The sequence below is a fragment of the Mya arenaria genome, chromosome 16 (genome assembly GCF_026914265.1).
Source record: "Mya arenaria isolate MELC-2E11 chromosome 16, ASM2691426v1".
Classification (NCBI taxonomy): domain Eukaryota; kingdom Metazoa; phylum Mollusca; class Bivalvia; order Myida; family Myidae; genus Mya; species Mya arenaria.
In genome coordinates, this window is record NC_069137.1 from 25,957,259 (window position 1) to 25,981,075 (window position 23,817).

Here is a 23,817-nt window from a genome sequence, read left to right on the forward strand (position 1 = left end):
GGGAACCGAACCTGCGACCCCTGGATTGGCAGTCAAGTGTGTTACCATTAGACCAAGGATCCACCACTCAATAGTATCAATAAGCATTTGTTTATTTATTTGAGTTTTATCTAGCTCTGCTCACGCCCACATGCTGCATTATGGCTTTATCCCAACGTGACGCCATCACGACTTCAATTGTGTTCAAATGCCATAAGTGACATGAGATCCAGTCAAATCCAGACATTGGAAGACTTTAAAAAAAAAAGAGTGAGATACACGAGATCCTGGTGCGATACCCTAGCTCTTTGCGAAGAGACCTCTTGGTTCTTTAACGTGCTCGGTGTAAAGCACCAATACACGGTATACAACTTTCCTGGGTTGACCCAGTACTAGGTAAACCACTGTTCCAAGCACTACCCTTTAAATACCGAGCGCCAGGCAAGGGAGCTACTTGTACCAACTTTTAACGTCTTTCGGTATAACGCAGCAAGGGATCGAACCTACGACCTCGGACGCCTTAACCACTAGGCCACGGAGATAAGAAATAGTATCCGATGGCTTATATAAGAACCACCACCGAGTCCCAGGCTTCGAGCGATCATACAGCCAAGCCTATACTAAGTGGCAATCTTTGGGAAAAGGTAAAAGCGGCTGCTTACGACAGGTGGCCACATAGTCCAGGTTCGACTTTTTGACACTTGGCTTTGTTTAAACAGAGGTCGACAACCTCACACCACCATCAGTATCATCAGTACCATTGTTATTAAAGAAGGTTGAATACAAATGTAGAAAAGGCCCAACATTATTGCTGGTACATGGCCAATGACGTTGTGGTTCTTAACTTCTAGTAGAGGTGTTCAAACCACCAAGGGAATAAGACACATAAAGGGGTGAATAGTTAGCCTAGTGGTTATACGCTTAACTAGCATACGAGACTTCCCAATCTCAAATTCGGGCATTGCAAATTTCTGAAATATTTTCTGATGTTTACCATCTTACTGAATATGATATTATTTTAAGTTTTAACTATTTTGCCGACAGTTTAACTTGAATACTCTTATTCGAAAGCACTTATTTATTATCTTCTAGGTTCTTTGTTGCATTATTGATATGTTTTTTTTTAATTTTCATTTTGTTGGAAAATAGCTCTGCGAGCTGGGGATGTAAGTAGTGTATATCCGACGTGAAATAAATTTCTAGTATCCTGTTTTTTTGTATAGTACAAACCGTCTCTTAAGTCGGAATTTGCATGCGGAGTAGCAGAAAAACGATACACTGCTAACTAGTATCACGCTTATAACGGTTTTGGATGGAAAAGTGTTAAGCTTCTGAGAGGCAAACATATCAACAGTACGGCCATTTGAAGTCCTACGAAAATTGACGCCTCGTCTTGAACAGGTTGATAAAAAACACTATGGGAATAGCTGAACCAGGGGAGGACCTATAAGATCCTCAACCTTAGGGGAAGAGGTTCAATTTTCTACCAGGGGAACCTGACCCGTGCTGTGCTGTACTATGGATACCTAATGGATAACCTGGTAATACTCCAACAGTCCAGTAACTTCCGAAGTACAGCCAAGCACTGACATATGGGGGCAAAAGGCAGACAGCTGAGAATTAAGAGGTGGACCAAAAATTATATCCGATGATCTATAGAAAAAAACACTTTATGGTCCAGGGCTTGTCGACTCAATCCCATGCCGGTATTTGGGTATTGAAATCGTCGAGATTCTAACGCGAAAAACAAGTACATGTTTATGAATTGATACTTCTGGAAATAACCAGGGGAAAGAAATAATTCAATTCATTTCCTTAGGTAATTCTCATAGGCTGATTTCTAAGCTAATTGTCAAAGATCGAATTTATTTTCCTAGGTATTCGTCAAAGATCGAATTTATTTCCTTAGGTAGTCGTTAAAGATGTAATACGTTTCCTTAGGTATTTGGCGAAGATGTAATACATTTCCTTAGGTTTTCGCCAAAGGTTGAATACATTTCCTGAGGTATTCGTCGAAGATGTAATACATTTTCTTAGGTTTTCGTCAAAGATATAATACATTTTCTTAGGTATTCGTCGAAGATGTAATACATTTCCTGAGGTATTTGTCAAAGATGTAATACATTTCCTGAGGTATTCGCCAAAGATATAATACATTTCCTGAGGTATTCGCAAAAGATATGATACATTTTCTGAGGTATTCGCCAAAGATAGTATAAATTTCCTTATGTATTCGTCAAATATGTAACACATTTTCTTAGGTATTCGTCAAAGATATAATACATTTTCTTAGGTATTTGTTTAAAGATGCACTCTTACTCACACATAAGATTTACCACAATTAATAATATTGTTTTTCATTTCCAAAAAGGATGAGTAAATGTCGAAAACAATGGTCCTTATGAAGGATACTGAGTTTAATTTGAGAGAAATGAGCATTACACACGGTATTTCTTCCTCATGGGACTATAGTGGACCGCAGTAAATATTTTAGCATTCACCAATCATTTAATATTTTTGCGCTTTCTGTTATTAAATACACGGTTACAATCTTGTTATCAGTAATAAATATGTTCAATAAATGCATTATTTAGTTAGTACATGTAGTTAAAGGATGTTTCAGTCAAAATTGATGTTTGTTATACATGTGTATGTACTGGGTTTGAATAAGAGTGTCACATTAAGATGTAATACATTTCCAAAGATTTTCAAGCAGTCAATAGTCGATGCAATGGCAATGAAACAATTTATTGTGGCTATATTTCCCCGTTGAAGCTTGAATGGGAATTCAAAAGAAATCCAGAAAAAATGAATAAAATGTAATGTGTACGTTAATAATTATAAATAATTGTTCATACGATAAATTTCTTACATTAAATTATATTCAAGACGATGCTATTGATGAAATCAAAACTTCCAAAGGTAACGACTGCCGTTCAATATATGACAATACGGTTACAACTAAATTTTACACGAATTATCATAGACAGGACATTATTATTTTTTAAGCTTCAAACGTATAAGGTTGTGCTCATAAAATAGTTAAAACTCCAAGTAAATTTATTTGTCGACTGTTTCAAGGCAGTACCTGACACCCCTAGATGTACAGCTCTAGTTTTTTTATGTAAAATTTTGGATGTGAAAAGGTCAAATGCTTAATGCAGGTAGGAAATTTCTGCCATCTTAAGCTTTATCTAAACAGAGGTATATTTAATATATTTTAAATGACGATTGGCAATCTTAACCAACACTCTACTCAATTTGGATCATCATCATTAAAGACATTTGAATAAAAATGTAGATAAAATGACTTTATTCAAAAAATATAAATATTATACAGTAGATAGATGTTAAACATACATGTATGCAGTTAATGGCAAAAACGAAATATAAACAAGTCCAGAAATAATATATACACAATGAACGAATTGACTCATACAGTTAAAATTTTCATTTGAAACACCTCGGCCATTTTAAATCGAAAACAACATCGGATGTATGCCGTTACATCAGAAGAAGTAGTTAATGAATTTCAATAGTAGTTTTAATAAATTGTAGTTTTTTTTTGAACGTGTATTTTGTATTACAAAGTTTTAGTTGATTTTTTCATTGCCAGTGAAGAGTATTATTGCATAAAAATAACAGTCCCAAGGGTAAAGTTATTTAGTTTAATTGCTAAATTGATATTATTACGCGATCTACTTGCAGCGTAGTTAAATGTAAAGATATATGACATTGTAAAGCGTCCATATACATCCAAGGTTGTTTTCGATGGAAAATGACCGAGGTGCCTCGAATGTTTAAATTTTATATTTGTAAACGTATTTTGTTTTTTAAAAGGGTTTGGTGTGATGATTGGAAATCTAACGGCTCATCATTTTTTTATAAACGTGTGCATACAATTTTTCCTGACGTCTTTCGCACGGAAGCGTGCAGTGACACAGACATAAACTCGATTATCTATGGTCCACAAATAATTGCATCTACAAAACATGATAATATATATTGTTCACCTTCCACACAATTTTGTATAGTGATACCCCAAGTTCTTTATATTGTGTAAACAGTTTAAACTGCTTTAAAACTTAAAGCTGCACTCTCACAGATATACCATTTTTACAACTTTTTTTGTCTTGGAAAGAGCAAATTTTTGCGTAAATATTTGCAAACCTATGATGATTTCTAACAAAAAATCAGATCGTAGATTTTCATATTTCCGTTCGAAAATTCATGTTTTATGGCTGAAACCGTTGCCAATGGTTAAAGAAAAATGCATACAACATCAATTTTTGAACTTAAATATAAAAATATGCGATTTTTTTGTCAGCAGTCCTATATGACTGGTTTACATGGATTTTCGCAAACATTGGCTCGTTCCAAGACAAAAAATAAAAAAAGTTATCATAACGTTCAATCTGTGAGAGTGCAGCTTCTAGACGTCATCACAATTCTGGTAGAAAAAACAACAACACGATTTGTTCTTTTGTCTGTTTGTCTGTCTGCCTGCCTGCCTGCCTGCCTGCCTGCCGGTCTGTCTGTCTGCCTGTGTATCGTTACCCCGTCAAACGTTTCTCACGTTTTTTTATCAAGCCATTGGCTCGAATATGGCTTGGCCATGGCTTAAATTGTGTTTAAATGCCATAAGTGACATGAGAAAGAAGTGACAGCAATTTGCAGTCAAATCTAGACATTCTGATGGGAATAGACTTTTTTGGTTCTTAAACGTGCTCAGTGCAAAGCACCGAAACACGGGATACAAATTTTCGTGTTTAAACCAGTACTGAGTGCACCAGATCCAGGTGGTGGGTAGCAAGTTTAATTTGTATTTCAATGAAGGGGAAAGCAAGTTATATATGTAAGTTATAATACGAGTTAAATACGCACCAAATGCACCGTTTTCAGAGAGGGCCCAAGTCCAAAGGTTACGCCACCGAAGTTACATACCCCCTAACCTTGAACTCCTGATCCGCCCCTGGTTTGAACAGCTAACGCTCTACCACCGAGCTGTCGATGCGGTACGTCTCTCACGAAAAACGATTCTTATTAATATTTTGTATTGAATTGGAGTGTCGAACGATCGATCCATGGGTTGACACAATCAGTTGTATTACCAATCGCCTAAAGAGTTATCTCCCCTGACAAGCAAAACAGATCTCTGCTGAGCGAGTATAGCTGGATTTCAGCTACATAAACTTTTTAATGTTTTTTCTTCTCTCTGTTTTGGATAGTTTTATCAATTTTCAATTTCTATCGAAAACAACCTCGGATGTATATGTAGACGGTTTACAATGTCAGAAAGCTTTACATTTAACTACACTGCAAATAGATCGCGTAGTAATTTCATTTTAGCAATTAAACTTAATGACTTAAATTTTGGAAACCCGTATTATGCTTGCAATAATACACTTCACTGGCGGTCAAACTTAGATATCCAAAGATAAATTAAATCACTACATGTTATTAATAATATGATTCAAAATTTTACGAACTACTTCTACTGATGTACCGGCATACATCCGAAGTTGTTTTCATAGAAATGGCCGAGGAGTTCCGAATGATTAAGCGACGGACATGTAGTCTCCATTGCAAAACCATTAAGCCTAAACAAGCTCAATCAATAATGAAAGCGGAACGACCTACATTGCAACAGAAATTAAGTGTCTCTACGTATACGGGTTTTGAAATTCTAACTGAAAATCTAAAATGACTAGCAATCTTATCGGAGCTCTCACCGAATGGGCAAGGCCCGAGTGCGAGCATAAATAAGCTCACACACATACACGCGCGCGCACACGCACACAATGACTATTGTTGAGAATGTCGTTTGCCGCAAAGATATAAGGACATGTAAGATCATTTAGAATTCAAGATATTTATAATAAAATGCCATTATAACCGTTGGGAGGTTTACACTCACAGAAATATACAGTCAAAGTTACAAATCAAAGAAATAATATAAAATTAAAAACATATATTTTACCCTGGATGTTTTTCTTCCATCTTTTTAAACAAATTCCAGTGAAATAACTGACTTACAATTTACTCTACACTATACATTAAAATACATGCTCGCTATTTCATAATCCATTTTGCATGAATGAATTATATTTGTGAATGCCTCTATTTTGTATTATTGTGAAGGTTGTCTTGCTTGTACACATTTGTTTATTATAAGTCGTTTTGTTTTGAATAAAAAAATGATACACATGATATATATTTATTATAAGTATTATACACGCATGAAGTCATTAAGCACAGTTCCGTTCAAACGTTCAATAACTTTTTTCAAACGTTCAATAACTTTTTTCAAATGTTCAATTACCTTTTTTCAAACGTTCAATAACTTTTTTTCAAACGTTCAATAACTTTTTTCAAACGTTCAATTACCTTTCTTTTTTCAAACGTTCAATAACTTTTTTTCAAACGTTCAAAAACTTTTTTCAAACGTTCAATTACCTATTTTTTCAAACGTTCAATAACTTTCTTTAAACGTTCAATATCCTTTTTTCAAACGTTCAATAACTTTTTAACTTTATTCACATTTTCTCGTATTTCACCAGCAAGTACCTGAACTTCAGGGTATTGTACTCGTATAAAGTCCTGTAGCACAGTACCTCCTACCGAACGGTCAAATAAACCCTTGCCATGCAAACCTATCTGACTGCTTGTTGACCACGTCCATTCAAATATCGTGTCCCGGTAGTGGTGGATTGTCATTTCATTATCATATGTCTTGCTGAAATAAATGGGTTATTTGTTAAAATAAAGTAGTGAATTTCCTTTTGATAAAATATAACGGTAAAGAGCCATTTTTTAGAATCAAGTGGTTAATTGTCTTTTTTAAAAATGAGGTGTTATTTTTTTTTTAAATGAAGCCCTAAAATAAACTCAAGTCGAAAATTGCCTTTTGTTAAAATAAATTCGTAAATTGCCTTTTGTTAAATTAATGTCGTAATTGCATTTCGATTGACCGGTAAGAGACGTTGTTAGCGCACTCGCTTCTCACCTAGGCGACCCGGGTTCGATTCGAGGCCTGGGCGCATGTACGTTTGGTTTGTGTTCACCAAGCCACATTTGTGGACATTCCTACTTAATATTGAAAGCCCTCCTTCATGCGCATGGACATTCCTACTTACTATTGAAAGCCCTCCTTCATGCGCATGGACATTCCTACTTACTATTGAAAGCCCTCCTTCATGCGCATGGACATTCCTACTTACTATTGAAAGCCCTCCTTCATGCGCATGGACATTTCTACTTAATATTGAAAGCCCTCCTTCATGCGCATGGACATTCCTACTTACTATTGAAAGCCCTCCTTCATGCGCATGGACATTCCTACTTACTATTGAAAGCCCTCCTTCATGCGCATGGACATTCCTACTTACTATTGAAAGCCCTCCTTCATGCGCATGGACATTCCTACTTACTATTGAAAGCCCTCCTTCATGCGCATGGACATTCCTACTTACTGTTTAAAGCTTTCATTCATGACGCATACGTATTCCTACTTACTGTTTAAAGCTTTCATTCATGACGCATACGTAGTCCTACTTACTGTTTAAAGCTTTCATTCATGACGCATACGTATTCCTACTTACTGTTTAAAGCTTTCATTCATGACGCATACGTATTCCTACTTACTGTTCAAAGCTTTCATTCATGACGAATGCGTTGTTTTACTAATTTTTTAACGTTTTCCTTCATGACGCATACTCCTACTTACTGTTCAAAGCCTCGCTGTAAGATGCATGCGTAGTCCTACTTACTGTTCAACGCTTTCCTTCATGACGCATGCGTAGTCCTACTCATTTTTTAACGTTTTCCTTCATGACGCATGCGTAGTCCTACTTACTGTTCAAAGCCTCGCTTTAGGGGGCATGCATGGCTTTCACATGTTCCAGGTTCCACTCGGCTCGGTATGTACGCGCATTTTTGTCTATCACGGTACATGTAGGGTTTTGTCCCGTTTAAATATTCTTCCAAGTATAGCCCTGCCCCTGGCCTCGTCTTGCCCCATCCGGTTATATGCTGGGATGACGCATAATCTACACTTCCTAAAGTGGATTTTCCTTTGAACGAATTATCCTGAAAAAAGATAACCACAAGTTAATTCTTTGTATTTTCCGTGTGGTCTTACGCTTAAATTGTCTGTAAATTTAATAGTATAATTATATTCCTTCATGCCCGTGACCCAATTTCGATGCTCACTAAGACTTGTTTAAGTCGAGATTTTCAATGTCTTATTAATAAGGATTTGAGACATTCGGTTTTTAAAATCTGGATATATCTGATGATATGAACGGATCATTTGTGAGCAACTGATAATTTACTTTGACAACATTTTTCATCCTTTCCTGGCAGTTTCAAAGACAACATATTGATGTCAAACCCCCCTGTTAAGGCTGTAGGTCCAAGACGTGAAAAAGCCCCTGATGAGAACAAATACGTAGGTGCAGTTTTAATGGATTTCTTAAAAGCATTCGACCGCCTTCGCCATTATCTCATATTAAAACAAACTTTATACAGATGGTATCTCAGTCCAAGCATGTAAACTAATGCAACGCTATCTTACAAACAGCAGAAAACAACTAAACACAATTCTTCAAATTACCAGTGAGTGGGACTCAATCCTGAAGGAAGTGTTACAACAAGGGTCAATATAAGGACCTTTAGTCTTCTTTCTCAAAGACATCTTCTTCTTTATCAATAAGGCAGCATGGTTTAATTATGCAACTGACAATACTCTTTCTGTGTATGATAAAACTCCTGATATTGATAAGACCACTCTTAATGAATGCTTTTTTGTATAAACTGGTTTCCTTCCAATCAAATGTAAGTTAACCCTGACAAATTTCAAGCAATTTCATTTTGCTCTCTTTCAAGTCTGTGAAATAAATAAATGTAAAGCAAATCAATACACTTAATCACACTATTGTTTGTCAAGAGCAAAGTAATCTGACAGGCGCTGATGTAATAATAGTTTAATAAATAATGATTCCCATATTTCTAAAATGTGCAATCTGTAATATGCTTACTATTTTTAAATCATTTATTAGATCCAATTTATCACTTTACTTCGTCATTCAAAAATCAAAATAAAACATAATATAACAGTGACAAGCAAAAATAGGTCTTAAAGAAAGTATGACGTAATCGAAAAATATGACGTAACAGTTTCCTGTTTCTGAACAAGGATGATGGCACCAATTGAGTGATGTACTTAAGGGTCCTGCGCATATTAATGTTTTTTTTGTTTTTATTAAAAACATTATATTTTGGTGAGATCTGAGAAGCTGATTAATTTGATAATCAGAAATGTGAACTATTTCTGCTCCTATGTTCAATTATATACGTACAAGACATGTCTTCCAGCCATTCCGAATGTCTTTAAGATTATTGGGTATCAGAAACTCGTCCATATCTAAATATATCCCGTAGGTAAGGTCAGCCATGCGTGACTGACAGTCAGCACTGATCACCCTCAGATCGTTCCACTCCTGTGGTCGTTTCTTATGCAATGTCCGCTTCATTTTGTCTGCAAAAATATAGGGAATAATATTGGACATATATTTAGGAATTATTTGGTAAAAGTGAATAATTATGGGCGTTATACGGGAAATAGCGATTAATATTGGACTTATATGGCAATTTTTTGGTAAAAGTGAATAGTTATGGGAGTTATACGGGAAATATGGAATATTATGGGACTAATACGGACCCGAATTATTGGGAAATAGTGAATAATAATAATTATAATAATAATAATAATAAAAATAATAATAATAAAAATAATAATAATAATAATAATAATAATAATAATAATAATTATTATTATTATAGGAGTTATACGGGGGTTATCGGGAAATAGGGAATACATTGGGAGTTATGTGGGAATTCTCGGGAAATAAGAAATAAAATGATTTTTTTATAAGAATAACGAAAAATTACTAATGTAATTTACTTTGTAAATATCGGACAACATGGAATAACATGTAAATATATTAAACGGTTAAGAATAATCAGATAAAAACCCATATCGGATCAGTCGAGAAGTTGAGAATTCATGAGAAATATAGAACGTGATGTGGAACTAAATAGCGAGTTGTGTTATCGAAACATTAAGGAATGCAAGACAATTGTGGAATCCATTTTTATCTGTTGGTTATGAAGGCAATTGGAAAAAACATAATAGTCTGGGTAATATCGCCTGGTATTGCCTTATGCCGTCGGCCTCGGCATCCTACAGTCAAGCCATTCGGAACTCCTCGGCCATTTTTTTTTATCGAGAACAATCTCGGATGTATGCCGGTACTTCGGTTGAAGTAGTTCGTAGTTTTTTTTAATTATATCATTAATTAATTGTAGCGTTTTAGCTTGTATATGTAGATATAAGTTTAAATTGGTTTCCAGTAAAGTGTATTATTGCAAACACAATTAATTTAAGTCATTAGTTTAACTGCTAAATTAAATAACTACGCGATCTACTTGCAGCGGACTTAAACATACCGTTTTCTGAGTATGTAAACCGTCCAAATACATCCGAGGTTGTTTTTGATAAAAATGGCCGAGGAGTTCCAAATGCACTCAATCCTTACACTATAGAGACCCTATAAATTATTGAAAAAGCAGCAGACAGCACTTTTCATGAATGATGATATATTCACTTGTCTACAGGGTAAAGTGATTTGACGAACAATAAAGGAATAATATAGACAATACAGACTATATGAAACTAGGGCTTGGTTATTTTAGGGAAACACTAATTCGGGAATTCGGTAAAATACATGGATTATAGGGAATGCAAGAATATAATAAATGAATATTTATATGGAAAGAAGGGAGTTAAATTTAATTTTTGCAAAGTCAATATCGTTGGGCTGATGTTTCGTTGGAGTGTAGACTCGGGATGTGAAAACCTGAGTACCCCTCGAGAAAACACACTTATCTGGCCTGGTGACCACCAACCAAACTTTCAAACGCTCTCGTCGAGATTTCAAACCCGAGACGCCTTGGTGAAAAGCGAGTGCGCTAGCAACTGCGCTTATGAACAACCTCCGAACTTATGTAACGTTGATAAACATTTAAATGAGTTATAAAGAAATACCTTTTTCAGGGAAGTCAATTGCAATTGCCTTGACCAATCCGCGTTCTTGATAATAATTAAACACCTTCCTTGTTACGGGGTTTAAATTGTACATGTAGACTAGCACTCGAGTTGCTCCCAGAAATATTGCTGACTCGAACCACTCGATGGCCGCCGTGGCGTTCAGATCATCATACGCCAACCTCGTACAGACACCCACACCATCAGTCTGAAATATGGTTATACATATTGATATTCAATGACAGCATTTTATTGATACCTGCTTTGGTAACTGGGGTAACAAGGCATTCATACGACAGCCCAGGACAGACACGAATACCATCAGCTTTGAATACGTTATACATATTGATATTCATGGACAACATTTTCTTGATACCTGCTTTAGTTACGGGGGTAACAAGGCATTCATACGACACCAAGAACAGACACCAATACCATCAGCTTTGAATACGTTATACATATTGATATTCATTGACAGCATTTTATTGATACCTGCTCGAGTTACGGAGGTCACTAGGTATTTATACGACAACCCAGGATAGACACCAATACCATCAGCTTTGAATACGTAACACATATGTGTTGATACTCATGGACAGCATATTCGTGATACCTGCTTGAGGTAAGGGGGCAAGTGGCCAGTACAATCAGCTTCGAATACGTAACACATATGTGTTGATACTCATGGACAGCATATTCGTGATACCTGCTTGAGGTAAGGGGGCAAGTGGCCAACACAATCAGCTTTGAATACGTTGTTGATATAGATAAACATGTACATTGATATTCATGGAGGGGCATTTTTCCCTGCTTGGATTACTGGGTTAACTAGGCATTCATTCGACATCCTAGAACAGACACCAATGCAATCAGCTTTGAATGCCGATATATACACATATTGATATTCATGGACATATGTGCCATACTTTTGTGATACTGGGGTAACTTTGCATTCATACAACAACCAAGGACAGACGACAATACAATCAGCTTTGCATACGGACATATATTAAAATGTTGTTATTAGGTGATTTGTTATTGTCCCAGTTATTTGTCCGAGGTCAGTTCGGGCCCCAACTTCTCGAAACTTCTTAAGCTTAACAGGCTTAAGTAGCTTATTTCAATAAAGCATAGTACTGACATAATAAAATTAGATTTTGATTAACGAAAAATGGTTTATTGTGATGATCATAATGATTATTCCTTTCTGAATCATAAAAAATTCTTAAGGAAGTAAATAATAAGCAAATTATTGAAAGATAAAAATAGTGAGCTTAGCTTAATCATGTTATAAGGGGCTTAAGGAGTTTCGAGAAATTGGGGCCAGGCTCAGCTGACTGAGGACAAATACTTCGGCCAATATGAACTGACTTAATTAATGAGTACTTTATTAATTAACTATTACGTTTGCAACGACAATTTGATTAAAACATTTTTATACCTAAGTTAATATTGAAGCTTATAAACATCCCTTTTTTCATTCATGGTTTCTGATTGTCTAGACTTGACTTAGCTGTTTTTGACATGCATCCTTTATTGTGACATTGTACAGATTTATGAATAAAGCCGACAACACTAGTCTTATATTTTCGTGATTATTGCGTAAAAAGTTTAAAATTGTATTCACCGTCGTCGTCCTTTTTGCCGGTTTCAAAAAAAAATATGACATAAACTCCACCAACAAGTTGAACGTTAAACAAAATGGCTGCCTTTTGAATTAATTCTTATATTTGGGCGAGTTTCGACAGCTAACGAAAATAGCCCATTCCATAATCCCGTATTTGGCGAGTTTAGTAGCCAAACAAAAACGCTTCGGTCGATATTAAACCACTTTTGGCATATATTGTCGTCAAATGATAAGAATTGTTCGACATTACATTTCTCTGACAGGGCTACTCATATCAGTATGATGCTGATTACAAATGTGAGATGTGTCCTGGAGTTTGACTACTCCACGCTTTGAAATTCTACATAGTAGTCTAACAATAATATAAGAAATAATTATAAAAGTAATAATAATAAAAATAATAGTTATAATGTTAATAATAATAATAATAATAATAATAATAATAATAATAATAATAATAATAATAAAAATAATAATAATAATAATAATAATTATTATTATTAATAAAAATACTACTACAACTACTAATACTAATAATTATAGTATTGATCATTGAATAATATTTATAAATTTAAATTAATTAAACAATTGAGATTCATAAAGTCCTTAGGCTTAACTGTTAATTTGAAGTCACTACGCGATTTACTTGCAGCGTAGTTATGAATGTAAAGAATTTTGACGTATACATCCGAGGTTGTTTCAATGGAAAATGGCCAATATATGGATAATATATGTACATACCTTATTAAACTGAATATAATCAACATGGTGATACTCTGCAATATCGGATGAACAAGTCGTTCTGTTATACGATGCTGAAACTTGGTCTATTAGTTCCGGACTTGCAGTTGTCTCGCATAGAAATATTACTTTATTTAGGCCCGAATCTCCGACCTGAAATTACGTGCATTCATTGTAATTTACAGTCATTATCAACCACAACAGCAATAACAACGCTGCGACGACGACAAGAACACCATCATCATCTACATCATCATCATCATCATCATCATCATCATCATCGTCATCGTCATCCTCCTCCTCACCCTCCGCATCATCATCATCATCATCATCATCATCAGCATCATCATCATCATCATTACCACCACCACCACCACCACCACCACCACCACCACCACCACCACCATCATCATCATCATCATCATCATCATCATCATCATCATCATCATCATCATCATAATCATCATCATCATCATCATCCGCGTCATCACTACCATCAGAAGCAGCAGTAGCAGCAGCAGTAGCAGCTGCAGTAGCAGCTGCAGGAGCAGCAACAACAACATTGATACTGTTGGGGTCAGTTTGAACACTGAGGACGTGACACTAGAAGAAATCATTGAACGCAGTATACATTTAAAACGGCGGAAGCGACAATGACGTCACTTGATTCATTGATGTCACGTTCATTTTATCACAATCAATCTTCATTAGAATTAAATTGGACTCGAGACCGTTCACCTGTGAAAATCGAACACAAGACCTATGGAATGTTAAAAGGATAAATTGAACCACTAGTGATGTGTGTGTGTGTGTGTGTGTGGGGGGGTGCTCCCACGGCATCTAGGTTCAGAGACGGACACCTTTACTTCTAAATACTTATGTGAAATACTACAGAAACAATCTCAGTAGCAAAACGGTTTTAACATAAACCCGGTTTAATGGCACTGGGTAAACGCCAAAGACATAGAACACAAAAACAAAAAATCACAAAAATGAAACATGGAAGAACAGCACAAAATCCTACAAACAGCACAGTGCATACATACTATATAAAAAAATCTAGGTATGTTTATCAAGAATTGTTACAAACTAAACCACTCTCACCCTGGTAAGGTTCATACCAACATCCGCTGGGATGAGAGTCGGACACCTAAAACCTGTACCTTATAGTCACTGTTAGTGATGTTCTTACCGATTAAGTTGGCAGAATTAACTTTCTTAGTGTTCAGCACAACAAACGTATTGAATGCCTCTATACTTGTCAGCGCGCATGCGCAACTTTCTAAATAACTCACTAAATGAAACTAAATGGAAAGTTTGCTGTTATTTCCGTGACTTTATGGTTATTCTAAATCATTGAATGTGAATCTGTTCGGTGATTCAATTGACGGCGGTATGAGTCTGGCGTTTTTGTTGGTTATAAACTGGTTTCGGTTTTATATCGGTTTCACGAACTGTGTATTTGTTGTAACAGTTTCAAATAAAACCAAAACCGGCTTCAATCGTTTTTTAACGAAAACCGAAACCGGTTTTTTAAACTATCGAAACCCCTACCGGAGGCGGTTTCATCGGTTCGTTCCATCCGAAAACTAGTTTACTTCGAAAACAACATGGCGGATAGTGATCAACTTCGTTTGTTGAAACTCAATCTTTTTTATAACAATGCCTTACAATGGGCAAATGAGCTAAATGAAAAGGGTTATATCAGTAATTGTGTAGCTCAGTAGCTACAGTAGCTCCGCCATATTGTTGAAAATGTACACAAAACCATGCATTTGTTACTTCAAGCAAAACTATCAAAACCGGTTTCGTAACTGCTGAAACCATTGAAACCAAAACTGAAACTGGTTTGGTATCAACAAAAACGCCCCTTAATGGCTAAGAAAGGGCGGAGTGATTATAGCGAACGAGCCCATCTTGATCAATAAGATATTACTACAGGTTATCTAACTGGCTTTGAATACAACATCATTGGCTGATACATTGACAACGCAAATTCTGACGCAGGGATTGTGTATCGGATGAGTGGCAGTAGGCGGACCTATAAAGCTGCACTCTCACAGATTGAACGTTTTAACAATTGTTTTCAGTTTTTGTCATGGAACGAGCCGATTTTGGCGAAAATTCATGGAAACCAGTTATATAAGACTTTAAGATCTTATTATATATATATTTTTATATTATATAGTTCATAAATTGATGTTTTATGCATTTTTTCTTAAACCGTTAGTAATATGAAAATCTACGATCTGATATTTTGTCAGCAATCTTATATTTCTCTTTCCAAGACAAAAAAAATAAAAAAGTAGTAAAAATGGTATATCTGTGAGAGTGCAGCTTTAAACACCCGCGAAAGGTAAATTCTGAATGATTAATTCTAGTACTTAATTATTGCCTATCTGCAATTTAATTGGCTTAAAGCTGTCGTTTACCGTTTTAACAACTTATTTTACTTTTTGTCTTGGAAAAAGAAAAAAATTGCGTAAATATCTGCAAACCAATGATAAAAGATTGCTGACAAAAGATCAGACCGCAGATTTGCATATTTCCGTTCGAAAATCAATGTTTTATGGCTTAAACCGTTACTAACGCTTTAAGAAAATGCTTTTAACATTAATTTTTGAACTTAATACAAAAATCTGCGATATCGAATTTTTTGTCAGCAGTCTTATATAACTGGTTTCAATGGATTTTTGAAAAAAAATGGCTCGTTTAAAGACTAAAAATAAAAAAAAGTGTCAAAACGTTCAATCTGTGAGAGTGCAGCTTTAAAATTTAGTTTGACGTTATTATTTAAGGGACTCGTTCAAAGATTTGATGATCGAGACAAATTTTGTTTCAAACCTTGTTAAAATTCATTTATTTTACCTATTTTTACAGGCACCAAACACTTACCGGCAGATACTTATAAAAAATAGGCATGCAAACGAATATTCGAATATTCGATCGAACGTTTGGTAATCGTATGTCAAAATCGGTATTCGAATATTCCATGTGTTTTTTTTTAAATTAAAATACACACTCAGATCTCAACAACTTTCGATTCATTGTTGACAATTTTGAATTGTGTTTAGGCCAAATAAAAAAATAGGTGCTAGGTAGGTCGTTTGTTGTTGTTTTTTTCTTTCTTTTTTTTTTTTTATAAACTTTTCGTACCAAAATAACATTTTTTAAGGGAAAAATAGGTTAGGGTCGGCGGGAAAAAATAGGGTCGGTCGGGTAACCTGAAACGGACCTATTTTTTATTTGGCCTTATCATTTACTTATACGTCTTCAAGATCATCTTTCGACAGTGGTATAGTTGAGGAGGTGGTCGACTTCAGCCCTGATGTACATTGGAATCATACGACAGCTTTCTGCCAGAACACTGTTTCTAACATACAGTCGAACCCCATTGGCTCGAACTCCCAGGGACCGTCGAAAATACATCGAGCCTCGGAAAATTCGAGCCAAGCGATAAAGCTTAAATCAGTATATAGAAATAGTTATTTTTCATCTAGTTCGAACCAACAAGGGATTTGAGTCAAGCGAGTTCGAGCCAACGGGTTCGACTGTACATTTTTCTTTTCTTATATTTTCTTTTTTTCTTCTTCTTTTTTATTATAATACTTTGAAACTTAACTCAACTTAACTTAATTCCTTGGTTTGTTGTACAAAACATTCGTATATTTTTGTATTTGATTCCATGAAAAACAGCCGAATAGTCGCTTTAAAACAGAATCTTAAAACATTAACCTAAATCATTCAAATTTCAATACATTTTTTTACTATTTTCGAACAGAAGCGCATTTTTCGCAATTTTCAATACATAGAAATAAAGTCGCCTTCGTATTTTCATTTCACCCGCTGGCTCATTTATTTTATTCCCGGCCAAAGTCGGACGTGCAAAGAAAAAAGATAAAAAAACATGTGCGGGTAAACAAAGAAATAAATATTAACATACCATTTCCCTGGATCCGTATTTGGCATAGAGCGGCGTTGCTTTCATAATTTTATTATCTTTCATTTTCAAGCAACATATAAACGACTGTCTTAACTCCATGTGAATTGGTATTGCCAGAGGTTCGAGTGCCATACTATTCCAGGTATTTATCAAAATCTTCAATTTTGAACTCCTCTGGTCGTTCAGAGCTCGATTGATGTCCTCAAATTTGACCCGATTTCCGGATTTTTCCCCACCCACCTCGTAGTATGAAATAGCTGTGTACAGATATAAGCGTTCGTTCTTCACAACAGTGAAAGGTGTGTGTATTTTGTTGTCTTGTTTCCTCATAACGCCGGTCATTCCTGTGTAGTTCTGAAAAATATATGAAGGATAAACATAGTTTCAAGAACCATTCGGAACTCCTCGGCTATTTTCCATCGAAAACTACCCAGGGCTCGGATGTATGCTGGTACATCAGAAAAAGTAGTTCGTAAAATTCTATGTAATAGTAATAATTAATGTAGTGTTCTAACGTGCTTTTTAACTATTAATTTTAAACTCATTGCTAGAAGAGTGTTTTATTGTATAAATAAATCGGTTTCTCAAGAGTAAACTTAACTGCTCTTTTGAAATTACTACGCGATATACTTGCAACGTTCTTAAACTATCAAGATTTCTGATATTGTAAACCGTCCATATACATCCGATGTTGTCTTCGATGGAAAATGGCAGAGGTGTCTATAATGTAAGACATCTTGAGAAAGTTTGATATTTTTTCAGGGAGGGAACTTTATCGTATTACCGCGGGGTTAAACTGACCGCCCTACCATATTTTGCACCTTTCTCATTTGTTCCTTGGTTTAAATCCGGCTCGGACTTTTGTTTTCATAGCTGCTACTTATCATATATTCTGAGAAGTTCTAAAAGTCCTAGATTGAGCCTTCTATTAGTGACCCCCCCCTAAAAAAACAACAAAAAAACAAACAAAAACAAACAAACAACAAAACAAACTGTGTATAGTACAAATTTACACAACCTTTGTTTATTGATTTTAATCTACTTGCCTTGATCCCTCTTATCAGATCTCTGATCTGAGTATCCTGCTGTGCAGTTTTTGAAGTTTTATTATAAAAATGGACCCTAAATGGCCCTGAGCCAATAAACCAAAACACAGGAAATTGGCCCCTACTGTGATCCCAGTGGACTTAGCAGGAGACGCACAACAGGGGATTATCATGCCAAACATTCCTTCAACTAGCCCTTTAATCACAATTTTGCTATTAAGTTACAACTGGTGTTAATAAACGTAACAACTAGCGCGTTACATTTGGCGTTAATACACGTTACAACTGGCGTTAATAAAGATTACAACTGCCGTTCATACACGTTACAACTGGCGTTAATACACGTTACAATTGGCGTTAATACACGTTACAACTGGCGTTAATAAAGATTACAACTGCCGTTCATACACGTTACAACTGGCATTAATACACGTTACAATTGGCGTTAATACACGTAACAACTGGCGTTAATAAAGATTACAACTGCCGTTCATAAACGTTACAACTGGCGTTAATACACGTTACAATTGGCGTTAATACACGTAACAACTGGCGTTAATAAACGTTACAACTGGCGTTAATACACGTTACAACTGGCGTTAATACACGTTACAACTGGCGGTAATACACGTTACAAATGGCGTTAATACACGTTACAAACTGGCGTTAATACACGCTACAACTATCGTTCATACACGTTACAACTAGCGTTTATACTCTTTACAACTGGCGTTAATACACGTTCCAACTAGCGTTAGTACACGTTACAACTGGCGTTAATACATGTTACAACTGGCGTTAAAACACATTACAACTGGCGTAAGTAAACGTTACAGCTGGCGTTAATACACGTTACAAACTGGCGTCAATACACGTTACAATTGGCGTTAATACACGTAACAACTGGCGTTAATAAAGATTACAACTGCCGTTCATAAACGTTACAACTGGCGTTAATACACGTTACAACTGACGTTAATACACGTTACAACTGGCGTAAGTAAACGTTACAACTGGCGTAAGTAAACGTTACAACTGGCGTTAATACACGTTACAACTGGCGTTAGTAAACGTTACAACTGGCGTTAATACACGTTACAAACTGGCGTTAATACACGCTACAACTATCGTTCATACACGTTACAACTAGCGTTTATACTCTTTACAACTGGCGTTAATACACGTTCCAACTAGCGTTAGTACACGTTACAACTGGCGTTAATACACGTTACAACTGGCGTTAAAACACATTACAACTGGCGTAAGTAAACGTTACAGCTGGCGTTAATACACGTTACAAACTGGCGTTAATACACGCTACAACTATCGTTAATACACGTTACAACCGGCGTTAATACTCGTTACAACTGGCGTTAATACACGTTACAACTGGCGTTAATACACGTTACAACCGGCGTTAATACACGTTACAACTGGCGTTAACTCACGTTACAACTGGCGTTAATACACGTTACAACTGGCGTTAATACAAGTTACAGCTGGCATTAATACACGTGCCAGTTAATACACGTTACAACTAGCGTTAATACACGTTACAAGCGGCGTTAATACTCGTTACAACTGGCGTTAATACACGTTACAACTAGCGTTAATACACGTTACAACTAGCGTTAGTACACGTTACAACCAGCGTTAATACTCGTCACAACTGGCGTTAATACACGTTACAACCGGCGTTCATACACGTTAAAACTGGCGTTAACTCACGTTATAACTGGCGTTAACTCACGTTACAACTGGCGTTAACTCACGTTACAACTGGCGTTAATACACGTTACAACTGGCGTTAATACACGTAACAACTGGCATTAATACACGTGCCAGTTAATACACGTTACAACTGGCGTTAATACACGTTACAACTGGCGTTGATACACGTTACAACTGGCGTTAATAAACGTTATAATTTACGTTTACCTTGATTAAAAACAGTATCCCAGGCACAATTATAATCCAATACAGAAAACGTCGTGTACAACATATTTTCATTTTAAGCGCTATTTTCCTTTGTATAATTTACTATCCAAACGAGTTCAAAATGTCATATTTAATATTCGCACGATTGTATATTACGTATTGATTTAATTAAGATGTTATAATGTTACTTTTAAATGGACATATGCCCCGGGGAAATCAATAAAGGTATATCTGTTATATTGAGGAAAACAAACAGATGCTATCAGACGAAAGGTATTCATTTTTTTCTCATTTCATGTTGGGCATTTTCTCATGAACATAATTTTATAATGATGTAATATGCATTTCATTATTATGCTGTTAAAAATAAAGCTATTTAAGCCACGTTCTCACAGATTGGCCGTTTTGAAAACTACTTTATTTCTTGTCTAGGTTTGAGCAAATTTTTGCGTAAATGTCTTGAAACAAGTGATTTAAAACTGCTGACAAAACATCATATAGCAGTTAAAGTTGATGTTTTAATGGCTAAAAGCGTTACTAACGCTTCAAGAAAAAGAAAGAATTATTCGGCAGTTTACCATACAATTGAGATCCGTTCTATTTATCTAAGTTATCTTATATGACTGAATTGAAAGCAGAGATGACAAAATCAGCTGGTTTTGAGACAAAAATAAAATAAAAGTCAAAACTGTCAATCTGTGAGAGTGCAGCTTTAAATGAAATGTATGTGTGAAGTTGGTTGTGGATATTTAGCCGAATTTGAATGTCCGAGCTCTGGGTATAACAGTTTTAGAGAAAGCGAAAAAGGGGCGGGCGGGCAATTAACTTTAAGTCGAATTTTAGAACCATTGTTGTAGATAGACAGATATCTTTTTTCCTCCAAGATTGAGAGCAAAACGTATGTATATATACAGACCCCAATTTCTCGAAACTTCTTAAGCTTAACAGGGTTAAGTAGCTTATTTCCATAAGGCAAACTACATACTTATAATGGATTCTGATGAATGAAAAAATAGTGTATTGTGATTTAAATATCATATTGATTATTCCATCGAAAGTGTAAAAACTGTTTAAGAAGTAAATAGTATGCATTATTGAAAGACAAAAATAGTGATATTAGCTTAATCCTTTTATAAGGGACTTAAGAAGTTTCGAGAAACTGGGACCAGAAGATTAATTACAAAAGTGATAATAGTACTGTCAACATACAATGATATTAATAGTTTGTAAAGAAGCTTTAGAGACGGTACAAATTATATTCAATATCGTGAAATTATATATCGACAAAATTAATAAATCAAAACAGCACACTCTATCATTACAGTTGTTATTAATCATTTACATATATGGTTTTAAATAACTCAAAACATGAATTAATACAAAACAATATGAAATGTTTTGTTTTACTTAATATAGTTGCTGTAAATAATATGCTTATTTGCATTTAAGCTTTTTGATGGTTAGGTCTTAAAAATGGTTCAGATTCGGGAAACCCGATCATATCAAAGCCGCCGACCCTAGTATTTTTTTTTCAAAAACAAAACGAAACAAAACAACAACAATAATAATAATAATAGAAATAAATAAATGAATAATAATAATAATTATTATTAATAATTGTAACCACGCCCCCTCCCCCCCCCCCGGTCCGGGGGTATACCGGGGATAGCCGGGGAAATGGGCCGTGTTTTTACCTTTCAGGTGTCCCCGCAGTGCCGGGTGAATGCGGTGGTTTTGTCTTTGCGCAACATATAGCGGGGAATGGGCCTTCTTAGGGTCACTGGGGTGCGAGGGCATTTGGCGGGGATTTTACCATCAGTTCGTCCCTTCAGGTCGGGGATTTTACCCGGGGTTGGCTGGACCGAAAGTCAAAGTCCTCGCTATTCCCGGACCTGGGGGACCGTAGTTACAATTGACTGGTGCATAAATTCTCCGGAAATGCCTATTCCGTTAGCAAGAATAACTGGGCAATGAGACTTGCTGAGCTACCGGCTACTCAGCGTGACCGAGGGTCGAGTTTTTCTTTCTAGACCGGACACCCTTGATTGATATTTTTCTAGCATACCGAACATTATATATTTGTGGAAGAAAAGATTAAATAAAAAGTGCATTTTTGTATATTTAACTTAAACGCGCGTGCGATGAGATTTACTGACGTCGTCATGATGACGCGTAGTATTTTTTATTCAATCCAAACGTCAAGAAATTATTTCGTTGTCACGTCTTTTACGGATTATTTAGTTTTGTTTTGAGTGTATATTTTGTAAAGTTAATGTTTATGAAACTCATCTATTGAAATCTCGTAATTATGGTTACATAAAGTGTGTAATAAAAGAAGTCACAACCGTATCCGTAGCCTAGTGGTTAAGGCTCCTGCATACGGAGCAGGAGGTCGATCCCTGGCCGCGTCATAAAGAAAGACATTAAACGATTGGTTCAAAGTGCTCCCTTGCCTGGCGCTCGGCATTTAAAGGGTAGTGCTTGGAAAATAGGTGTACTCAGTACACATTTAACCCAGAAGAGTTGAACCCCGTGTACCGGTGCGTAACACCGAACACGTAAAAGAACCAAGGGGTATCTTCGAAAAAGAGCTAGGGTATTGCACCCAAACTTTCTTGTATCCCACCACTTTCTTTTCAGCGTACTGTCCCTTCAACAAAAACAATGATATCCGTTGGAAATAAGGGCTTGCACTTTCACGGGTTATTCTTGACCGCAAGGTCTAAAAATATTGCTAACTAACACGTGACACATCTGGGTGTGTGGCGGTGCCAGATAGTTTTTCAGCACGGCTGTTTTCACCAGAAATGCGTATCTGGTGAGCTAGAACAGTTTTTTTTTTCAAAGATGGTCAAGACGGGGTTTGACAAAAACATTTCAAAAAATTATTTCAACAAGTTTACAATATCACTTGTGAACTTGTAAAGTTGCACTCTCACAGACTGACATATTTTGACAAAATATAAAAAAGTTGTCAAAACTTTTAAATGTCACAGTGATAGAGAAATCTTTTACTGTATATAATGTTTTTAAAACTGTCTTCGACTTTTGTACATAAAGACAGGATACGAAAAAATATTAAACAAAGAATTTGTTTAATAGCCTATATATTTTTTTGAAAGTGAACAAACATAATATATTGTATTGTATTGTATATTATATTGTATGATTAATAGCTACGATTTATTTGAAATAAAGAATTATTTCGTTCTGTGTTACATCACCAACCAGCACAGTGTGTTAAACGACAGAAACAAGAGATACATCTGTACCATCGATGCACGCATCATTTGATGATTTCCGGGGATTTAATGTTCATAGACGTAATAAACTGAAGACTCAACCACTGGATTCTATGGTACTGAAAAAGTCAAGCAGAGGTTCTTTACAGTTTAATTACAAACTACAAATACTATAATGAGAACTACACAGGCTT